Source organism: Notolepis coatsorum (assembly GCF_963971535.1).
Source record: "Notolepis coatsorum genome assembly, chromosome: 1".
Taxonomy (NCBI): domain Eukaryota; kingdom Metazoa; phylum Chordata; class Actinopteri; order Aulopiformes; family Paralepididae; genus Notolepis; species Notolepis coatsorum.
Window position 1 is genome coordinate 207,664,610 of NC_140165.1, and position 10,263 is coordinate 207,674,872.

General features: G+C 43.5%; 1 long non-coding RNA gene across 1 annotated transcript; it reads right to left on the bottom strand.

Moving 5' to 3' along the window:
• Positions 1-218: 218 nt before the first annotated feature.
• On the bottom strand, positions 219-9,761 carry LOC311241187. Its single transcript, XR_014620516.1, has 4 exons — positions 9,574-9,761; positions 8,785-8,868; positions 6,095-6,215; positions 219-572 (listed from the first exon to the last, which is right to left on the bottom strand). It is a non-coding gene; the product is annotated as an uncharacterized lncRNA (long non-coding RNA).
• Positions 9,762-10,263: the final 502 nt, after the last annotated feature.

Below are 10,263 nucleotides of genomic sequence, written 5' to 3' on the forward strand. Positions count from 1 at the left end.
GCTATCTGTTGCAGCTGCACATGCAGCTGCACACTTTTCCATAAAAATAGCATATTTGGATAAGTGTGACCATTTCTCAAAAACAGAAAATCATGTATTTTTTTTAAATACAGAAAAGGATCACTAAAGTGCTATCTGTTGCAGCTGCACTGTTCTCCATAAAAATAGCATATTTGGATAAGTTTGACCATTTCTCAAAAACAGAAAATCACGTATTCTTTTTAAATACAGAAAAGGATCACCAAGTTACCATTTCTCAAAAAATATAAATAAATACAGAAAATAAGCACTAGTTCACTCAGTGGAAATTTCTAGCTCAATGCGAGGTCTGCTGCTGCTGGCTAATAATACGGTCAATACGTGGGGAGATCTTTGACAAGGCAACACGCATGTCATCCTCAAGGCTCAACTTGGCCCTATATTTTGTTTTCAGAGCCGTCATGGATGAAAAGCCAGCTTCACACAGATATGTGGTGCTGAATGGTATCAACACCTTAACTGCTGCATCATGAGATACCCGACTTTCCAGTTGGTGTAGTCCACGACGCTGTTGTCGATCCAGTGCCACTCACCTGAAATAAGGAGAATCGGGATGAGATAATACTAATGCATGAAAAAACAGGTTTCAAGAGACTAAATTAAGTTTCGCATAGCAAAAGCTGGTAAGTAGCCACACACTATACCGAGCGACTGAACACTCGTTTCTCAAAGCCTTCTGTCACTTCTAGAATGAACTACAAGTGTTTTGTTGATTTACATCCACATCACTATTCATTCATCCTTATGCTGTTACTGCCGTCGGATTAGACTTTATTTGATTGGAAGAAGATCCCTCTGGAAAGAGTCGGGATTTGATGCAGGATATCGGCGGTATTATGCTAATTATATTTGTATTTTAACTAACCAGGTCGCAAATTAACCGCAAACAATAAAAATATTTTAGTTTGATCGCCACCGCGGTTGACCGCAGGCACTCGCCCACTATGGATCAGCCCACGCAAAATTTGTGTGTGTGTGTGAGAGAGACAGAATGAGGGGGAGAGAGAGGGGGAAGAGAGAGAGGGAGAGAGAAAGGGAAGGAGAGAGAGGGAGAGAGAAGGAGAGAGAAAGGGAAGGAGATAGAGGGAGAGAGAAAGAGGAGAGAGAGGGGGGAGAGAGATGGAGAGGGAGAGACACAGTGGGGGAGAGATAGAATCTGACAAGACAGAGAAATACACTTATTTGTTTGAACTGTATTATCCCTCGCCTGTTACACTTTGTGCATGTGTGAGAGAGAGAGAGAGAGAGTGTGTGAGATGGAGAGAGTGTGAGAGAGATATGGAGAGTGTTCATTCAGAGAGTGTTTGAATGAAGTACATTTGCTGAAATACAGTTGTTCTTAATTTTCACAGTTGTTCTTCATTTTCTCACTTGCTATGTGAGAATGTTAGTTATTATGTTCTCAATTCCCCTTGCATTGTTTGAGAATTGTGTGGAAGAGTTTGCTAGTTCTAGTACCCCTTTCGTACAAGTTAACAATAAATAATGGTATTAGGAATAACCACTGGGTTAGTATATTAGGACAAGTGCATGACAGTAAGGTTAGTTAGGGTTAGATATATTTATTAATTGTATTTCAGATATTGGTTGAAGAAGTGTGTCTTTAGTCGACAGCAAAAGATTGGATGAGTTTCGGCTGTCCTAACTGTGGTGGGAAGTTCGTTCTACCATTATGGCAGGGCTGTACGTTAACTTTTTTTGCACATAGCACTGGTGCTACAGAGGTTGATAGTTTTGTAGCACAGGCCAAAATCTTGTAGCACGAGTATAAAACGTCTCTAAAATCTCTAAAAACAACCACAAGTAGTGCAGTTCATTACTTAAATAGGTATGTGACTGGCAAGGGACATGAATCTTGCATACAGGGCACACAAAATCCAAACTTTAACAAGAAATGCTTTTAGACAAATTCTTTCTTTATTTGCCCATAATGTAAAACAAAAAGAACAAGGACATAACCATATAACCGATATGAAGCAGTCCGAGACCAGGCAGCGCTGGTGTGGACTCAGATTACAGGGAAAGCTAGAAACCAACCTAGAAACACCTAGAAACCAACATAACAAATAGATATAATGCATACAAACACCTGTACATATTTGTGGAACCAAATAAATAAATGTATTATTATTATTATTATTATTATTATTATTATTATTATTATTATTATTATTATTATTATTATTATTATTATTATTCGTGTGTGTGTGTGTGCGTGCGTGTGTGTGTGTGTGTGCACTGCACACGTGTCACAGTTCCAGCATCATGTCTGCTGGCCACTTTTTCAGATCCACACACACACACACACACACACACACTATTGCATTAATCAGAACTAAGTACAAGGAACTCTGCATGAATGAAAAGGGCTTTATAAATAAAATGAATTATTATTATTATTACCTTATTTGCATATTGTCTCGTTATTAGATAGATAGATAGATTGATTGATAGATAATTAATACTTTATTGATCCCGGAGGGGAATTTAAGTAGCCATACGATGGAGTTCTTTTTACAGAGTAAAATTAGCGGCTTAAATTTAGTGAACAGCATTTCTTCCTTGGCGATGCAATATGCCACATTCATCTTAAACTTTACCTCACGGAGATCAGCATCATCCGCTCTGGTCGTCTGTTTACTCAGCGAGTGCAAGAGGGTGCGGGAGTAGGATTTTGCAGAACACCGGCCCGCGCTCAGGAGTTTGTTTAGCGTTGAAGGCATCCCGGGCAAGAATGTGTCGATGGGACGTATTGTGTTTATTAATGTTATCCCTTTTTAGGATATTGTTACCCGCGAGTCAAGGGATTCTCTGATCGGATCTTTTCCGGAGTCTCCCGGCACCAGTGACAGAATAATAATAGCTGTGCTTCCTCATTAAAAAATATCCACGGAAAATCATTTTCCCACTCTGCGTTATATCTGTACATCTTGTTAATCTTCTCCTTTTGTCTCGTTTCTATTAACGGTGGTCCCTCTCGGGCTCGTTTGGGGTTTTGATCTTGTACTTCTTTTGTTGGATTTAATACCTTAAAAAAGCGCTTCATCTTGTCGAAGTCACCCAGTCAGTGTACATTGAGCTCGCAACTTAGTCGCGGGGATATTGTTCGCTAGGGATTATGGGATTTGGTGTTTGATTATGGACTCTACGCGAGACGGGACATTGTTTTTAATCGCACGAGACTACAAGTACCAAGTGGATAGCGTGGCGCTGTGGTCCATTCAATTTACCGTCACACTTTATTTTTTTTTGCTTGCTCCACGGGCCATCGCACCAGTGCTACTGAAGTCAATTCATTCATCGCACAGACTGACGTCAGTGTCGCACGTGCGACATATATGTCGCAATGTACAGGCCTGATTATGGGGCAAGGACTGAGAATAGGCGGCTTCTCTTTGATGACCCTCCCGGAGCTTGGATAGGAGTAGGTCTGAGGCAGCTGGAAGATGCAGAGCGTATAGGGGTCTTGAGGGTGTGTAGTTAGAGACCATTGACCGGAGGTAGGCGGGAGCCGTTCCCTTTGCCGCACGGTATGCTAGGTCGAGGGCCTTGAAGCGGATTCGTGCGGCAATGGGGAGCCAGTGCAGGTCCCTAAGAAGTGGGGTGACATGGGCCGACTTCGGTAGGTTTGAGATCAGGCGGGAAACTGCGTACTGAATGAGCATGTAACCAACAAGCATCTGTACGGGGGACTACCAAGGCTGAGCGACAAGGTGGCATCCAGGAGGATGAAACTTGCAGGTCACTGCCACCGACACCACGTACTTCCGACTAGCAAGCTAGTGCTCTGGGAGCCAACACACGGGCGACGACCAAGAGGACGTCCCACACCAAGCTGGTGCTCTGGGAGCCAACACACGGGCGCCGACCAAGAGGACGTCCCACACCAAGCTGGTGCTCTGGGAGCCAACACACGGGCGACGACCAAGAGGACGTCCCACACCAAGCTGGTGCTCTGGGAGCCAACACACGGGCGACGACCAAGAGGACGTCCCACACCAAGCTGGTGCTCTGGGAGCCAACACACGGGCGCCGACCAAGAGGACGTCCCACACCAAGCTGGTGCTCTGGGAGCCAACACACGGGCGACGACCAAGAGGACGTCCCACACCAAGCTGGTGCTCTGGGAGCCAACACACGGGCGACGACCAAGAGGACGTCCCACACCAAGCTGGTGCTCTGGGAGCCAACACACGGGCGACGACCAAGAGGACGTCCCACACCAAGCTGGTGCTCTGGGAGCCAACACACGGGCGACGACCAAGAGGACGTCCCACACCAAGCTGGTGCTCTGGGAGCCAACACACGGGCGACGACCAAGAGGACGTCCCACACCAAGCTGGTGCTCTGGGAGCCAACACACGGGCGACGACCAAGAGGACGTCCCACACCAAGCTGGTGCTCTGGGAGCCAACACACGGGCGACGACCAAGAGGACGTCCCACACCAAGCTGGTGCTCTGGGAGCCAACACACGGGCGACGACCAAGAGGACGTCCCACACCAAGCTGGTGCTCTGGGAGGCAACACACGGGCGACGACCAAGAGGACGTCCCACACCAAGCTGGTGCTCTGGGAGGCAACACACGGGCGACGACCAAGAGGACGTCCCACACCAAGCTGGTGCTCTGGGAGCCAACACACGGGCGACGACCAAGAGGACGTCCCACACCAAGCTGGTGCTCTGGGAGGCAACACACGGGCGACGACCAAGAGGACGTCCCACACCAAGCTGGTGCTCTGGGAGCCAACACACGGGCGACGACCAAGAGGATGTCCCACGCTAACATATGTAGACATACTGAGGAAGGACGCAGGTGTGGAGAGCCCTACGCAACTGGTCGGATGTATGGAGGATCGGGATGATTGGAATCTCCACTGGCGAACCCGTCTGAGGACGGCCAAATTAATGAATGACTACTGGTTTATTGAAGGTTCCCAACCACAGCCAAAAGAAAATCAAGGAGGCAGCCTTTGCGAATGATGCACCAAAGCCATGGAACACCCTATGGACATTAGGCTAGATCACTAAATATTTTCAAAAGTAAGCTAAATACGTACCTCGTTCACCGTAGCCTTTTAATACACTCTGCTACTTATACTCATTACATGCACAGTGATTATTGTACTGTAAATTAGAGCGATTTTATTGCACTGCACTATTGCACTATTTTATGCTAATTGCATGCTAATATTATGCCTATGTCTATTTTATGTCCATTATGTCTACATTACTGCTGTGAAGGTGCTATGCAAATTAAGTTATTATTATTATTATTATTATTATTATTATTATTATTATTATTATTATTATTATTATTATTATTATTATTATTATTATTATTATTATTATTATTATTATTATTATTATCATATAGAGATATTCAGACCTGGTGGCCTGTACGTTAATGCCAAGCAAGCAGTGCAAAAATGCTTCCGCATTCGTCACCGCACGCTAGTGCGGTAAAGCGCCCTTCTTTTCAGACAAATGCTACCGTGCGTGCACCGGCGGCGGCGTGCTCGCTCAGGTGCGTGCGTGCGCCGGCGTGCTCGCGCGAGGTGCCCGCGCATGCGACACGAGCGGAGCTCAATATATATAAGTCACCGCCCCTTATTCAGTATCCAACAAATAGCTCAATTGGCAAGGACACATGGCTGTGGATCCTATGACTTGTTTGCTGGCGAGTTCGAATCCCATCGAAAATATTTTTTAACGTGATTTTTTTTTAACGTGTATTCTTTCGCCGATTAAGGTTAGGCATTGTTTCGGAGTTGGTTAAGGTTAGAACGGTTAAGTTTAGGCGCTGTTAAGGAGCTGGTTAAGGTTAGAGTTTGTCAAAGAGAATGGCAATATAATTTCTATGGTTAAGGTAAGGTTAAGGTTAGGCATTGTTTCGGAGTTGGTTAAGGTTAGAACGGTTAAGTTTAGGCGTTGTTAAGGAGCTGGTAAGAGAATGGCAATAGACAGCCTATTTCCGCGAAAATGAAAGGCGCATTACTGCATGCCACTACGGTAAATTTTTGCACTGCTTGCTTGGCATAAAGCTACACGCGACCTGGTGACCTCTTGCAGAGAGAGTAGTGGCTGTTGCTGCATGCTGCCGTCTTCCACGTTCGGTCCACGTCCATGTAGACAGGGCTCTACGCTAACCTTTTTCATTAGGGGCACAGGTGCTCCTAAATGAAAAAATTTAGGAGCACACAAAGAAATTTAGGAGCACAGTGAATTTTTTTCTAGTAACTGAGTTTATTAACAAACTCAAATTTTTTTAAACAAAAATAAATGTACATGTATAGTAGTACTCTGTATGTGCATGTTCAAATGGGAACGGAACTGTGCAATAGCACCAAAGTCACTGGCCCACACTGTGTGTGTGTGCTAAACAAACTCACAAGGATGGTCTCTCCTTTCTCAATATGTACAAATCTCTACACTGGATGACTGGATGTGCCGCCGCGAGACGTTGTGTTTTACTACCGAATCTCTTCAGGTGCGGGTTTCCCGACACAAAGGGCGTATTGCCTGCCTGTTTCTGCAATATTTACAAAACATGACATTGTTTTCCAACTCTAGCCATGGGAAAATGTTTAGCCAATTCACGTTAAATTTGTATGTCTTCCCTCCGGCTCCAGTGGGTGTAGCATCGTTAGCTACAGTGGGTACATTGGGTGTAGCTTCGTTAGCTACAGTGGGTACATTGGGTGTAGCTTCATTAGCTAGTTAGCTACAGTGGCAGGCCTGTACGCTGCGACGAGATCGGCGCAAATTGCCCCCTAATTTGGCCGGTGCGAATGAAAAATTATATCTACTCGCAAGCTTGCGAATAGTGATTTCACCCCTTCATTCGCATTTCACTACACTAACATTAGCCTACAACCAGGGCTGTACAGGCGACATAATGTTGCGGTTGTAATTTCATTAGACAGACCAGCGCGGACATTTAATAACATGCAATTTAATTGACACGAGCAATGGGCTAACGTTAGCTGGTGGTCCCGAGTGAAGCAGGGACGGCGGAGCTATAGGCTAACGTTAGCTGGTGGTCCCGAGTGAAGCAGGGACGGTGGAAAAGTGAGGAAAGGGGGTGGGTTATATTGACAAGTGACAACGCTTGACAACAGAAGTTTAAACATAACTTCATATTTATTAGTTATTCGTTTCTGTATATCATCCACTGTGACTTTCCATCTCCGTGTTAGACTCTTCCTGTTTACATTCGAGTGTGACGTCATCACCTACGGCAGCTTAGACGATCAAAACGCGAACCTAGAACAAAACCCGGGGGGGGGGGGGGGGCTGGCTCCCTTGTGCGTTCTCGCCCCCTCTCTCTCTCTCGCTCTCTCTCTACATTCAATGATTTAAAGTAGCCAAACGTTACAGACAGTATAAATACTAACTGGATAGTTGATGATAAACATTTAATTTCATTATCTGAAATATTCTAAAATCATTAAGTCTGCTATAAGCCATTATCCCTTTGTGTGTAATTATTATTTTCTCACAGTAGTATATATATATATATATATATATATATATATATATATATATATATATATATATATATATATATATGTGTGTGTGTGTTTGGCTAAAGTGGATAGAAAACACAGTACTGTGCAAAAAAAGGGCACCCAAGAGTTTTTATATAAATAGTCTTAGATGTAAATAATTTTTTTTATTAGTGTGTCAGTAGACTACTCTTAGTACATTTTCATTAAATAATTTTTTAAAGCATCTTCATGGTTTAATAATGCAAACATATGTTGCAGGGACTTATTATAATCATCATATTGGCGTGACTGTATGCATCAAAGGGTTAAATCAAGCATTTTTAAGTGCTTTAGGAAATGTCAAAATATTGCGATATATATTGTGTATCGTGATATGGCCAAAAAATATCGCAATATCATTTAGAGGCCATATCGCCCAGCCCTACTATAATGGTAAAATAGTTATTTAAAAATTTGCCCCTAAAAAATATTCTTTGCCCCTAAATTTCTCATTTAGGGGCAAGTGTGCCCCTAGTGAAAAAGCTTAGCGTACAGCCCTGAGTGGGTACATTGGGTGCTACAGTGGGGGTAGTAGTGAGTGTAGCCTCGCTAGCATGCTGGCTAGCGTCAGTATCTTGGTTAACTATCACCTCTGTAACATGAGCTGCCTCGCCTGACTTCTCATTCTCCGGTATCTTTCGCGCAAAATAAAAATGAATGGGCAATACATGGCTGTATTGTCTGACTCAGACACTGACGCTCATAGATATATCTATGCTGACGCTAAAAATTACTTTCAGTTTCCAGTCGCGTGACCACAGGAAACTCTACTGTGATTGGAACGTTTATGCGGCTGTGAACTGTGGGACTTGTAGTTTTTTAACGATTCTCGCAACGGAGAAAAAAAAGGACGAATGAGGCTGTACTCTGCACTCGCCGGCCCCACTCGCACGCCGTGCGAGTACTTGATTTTGCAGGTTCGCACACACATATTTTTAGGGGCATATGCGAGCAATTTGCTCGCACTGTAGAGCCCTGACACAGGCGTCGTTCATTGTAGGCTCGTTTCTCCCCCATTTGGTGTAGCATGTCCTTCATGCTCTGTAAATAACTATGTACAGATACCGAGATGTCACACCATGTTACCTGTACCTGTTTATTGCACTATGTATTTTTTTTTATTGGATTCTATTATATGTTGTACCACTGTATTGCACATCGTTGCGGGCAAGACCACCCGCATTTCATTGTATACCTGTATGCCGTGACAATTAAAACTCTTGACTTGACTTGACTAGGAAAGAGGCCAGTTGTCCACCCACTTGAACCGGCCGCCAGTCTGAGAAAAGAGAAGTCACAAGAGAGAACAAGATCCTCTGTGAACAAACAACTGTCTGACCCAGTGTCCTTGACCCTTTCACTGTGACAATACAGAAGGTTAGCCCTTTACTATCACACAACCGACGGCGATGCTCCATCATTAGCTCCACGGATGCAGAGCTAATGATGGAGCATCGCCGTCGGTTGCGTGATAGTAAAGGGTTAACCTTCTGTCGTGTGGCAGTGAAAGGGTTAACACATTGGTTGCCAGCCGGATATGACAATTTATCGCTTGGATGCCACCACGTTAATCAATGGGAGGATGAGCACATTTGCGAATGCATAAACTATATCTTAAATTATGGCTATGTGTCTAATACACCCGTCGCTTATCAATGACTTGCTTGCAGTCAAAGATGTACAAAACGGATTGTTTTTTCATCAGTACATTTCCGTTTTATACCGTTTTGAATACGAGTATAGTTTCGGAGAGTTCTAGTAATTTCAGAGAAATTCCACGAAAATAGCCATTTACTGGAATACACAAAACACATTGTCATTTTCCGGCTGATTTATGAATAGTTTTCAAATAAACTATAGATTATCGAGAGTATTTGTGTTCTTATGCACGATACAAAAGCGGGCTGAAAAATAATTTATTCGTGCCACGCTCAGCGCCTAACGCCACACACAGAGATAATAATAATAATTTATGGATAATAACTTATGGATCTGCAGGGTAATGAAGGCTTGTATTATCGGGTTCAGGATATTGGCCAGATATGCGTCGTCTGCTTGGCACTGCCTCCTGGCCTCGTCCCACTTCATCTTCTGGGCCACCAGTTTGAAGGAGTCATTGCCCAGCTTGTAGAAAGTACTAGGTGACACGGTTGTGGCGGGGACCACTATCTGAGAATCTGACACAATATGAAACAGTAGTTGTCTTTCAGAAACAAAAGTATGACAGTGTGTGAATGTACCTTGAAATGGATTTAAAAAGCTAGATACATACACCCTTTCACTACCACACTACCAACGGGTTAACCCTTTCACTGCGACAATACAGAAAATATCACAACTTCATTGTACATGAGAATAATATAGTCCCCTTCGGATGTATATATATTTTATTATCTCGTTTTCTTACAAAGTACTGTATATCTTTATGTCATAAACTGCATCTTTAGTACTTGTGTGAATTTAGCCGTACTGTATTGTACCCATTCTGCAATCTGTTAATAACGTTTTCAATCAATCACATCATGGGGGGAAATTAGCTAAGGTTTGATTTGTTTATTTAAGATTGCAGAATAAATACAGTAAAAACAACTGCTAATTGGGGTTGCATGAATGAATGAATGAATGAAAACTTTATTAACAGATTGCAGAATGGGTACAGTGCAGTACAGCTCAA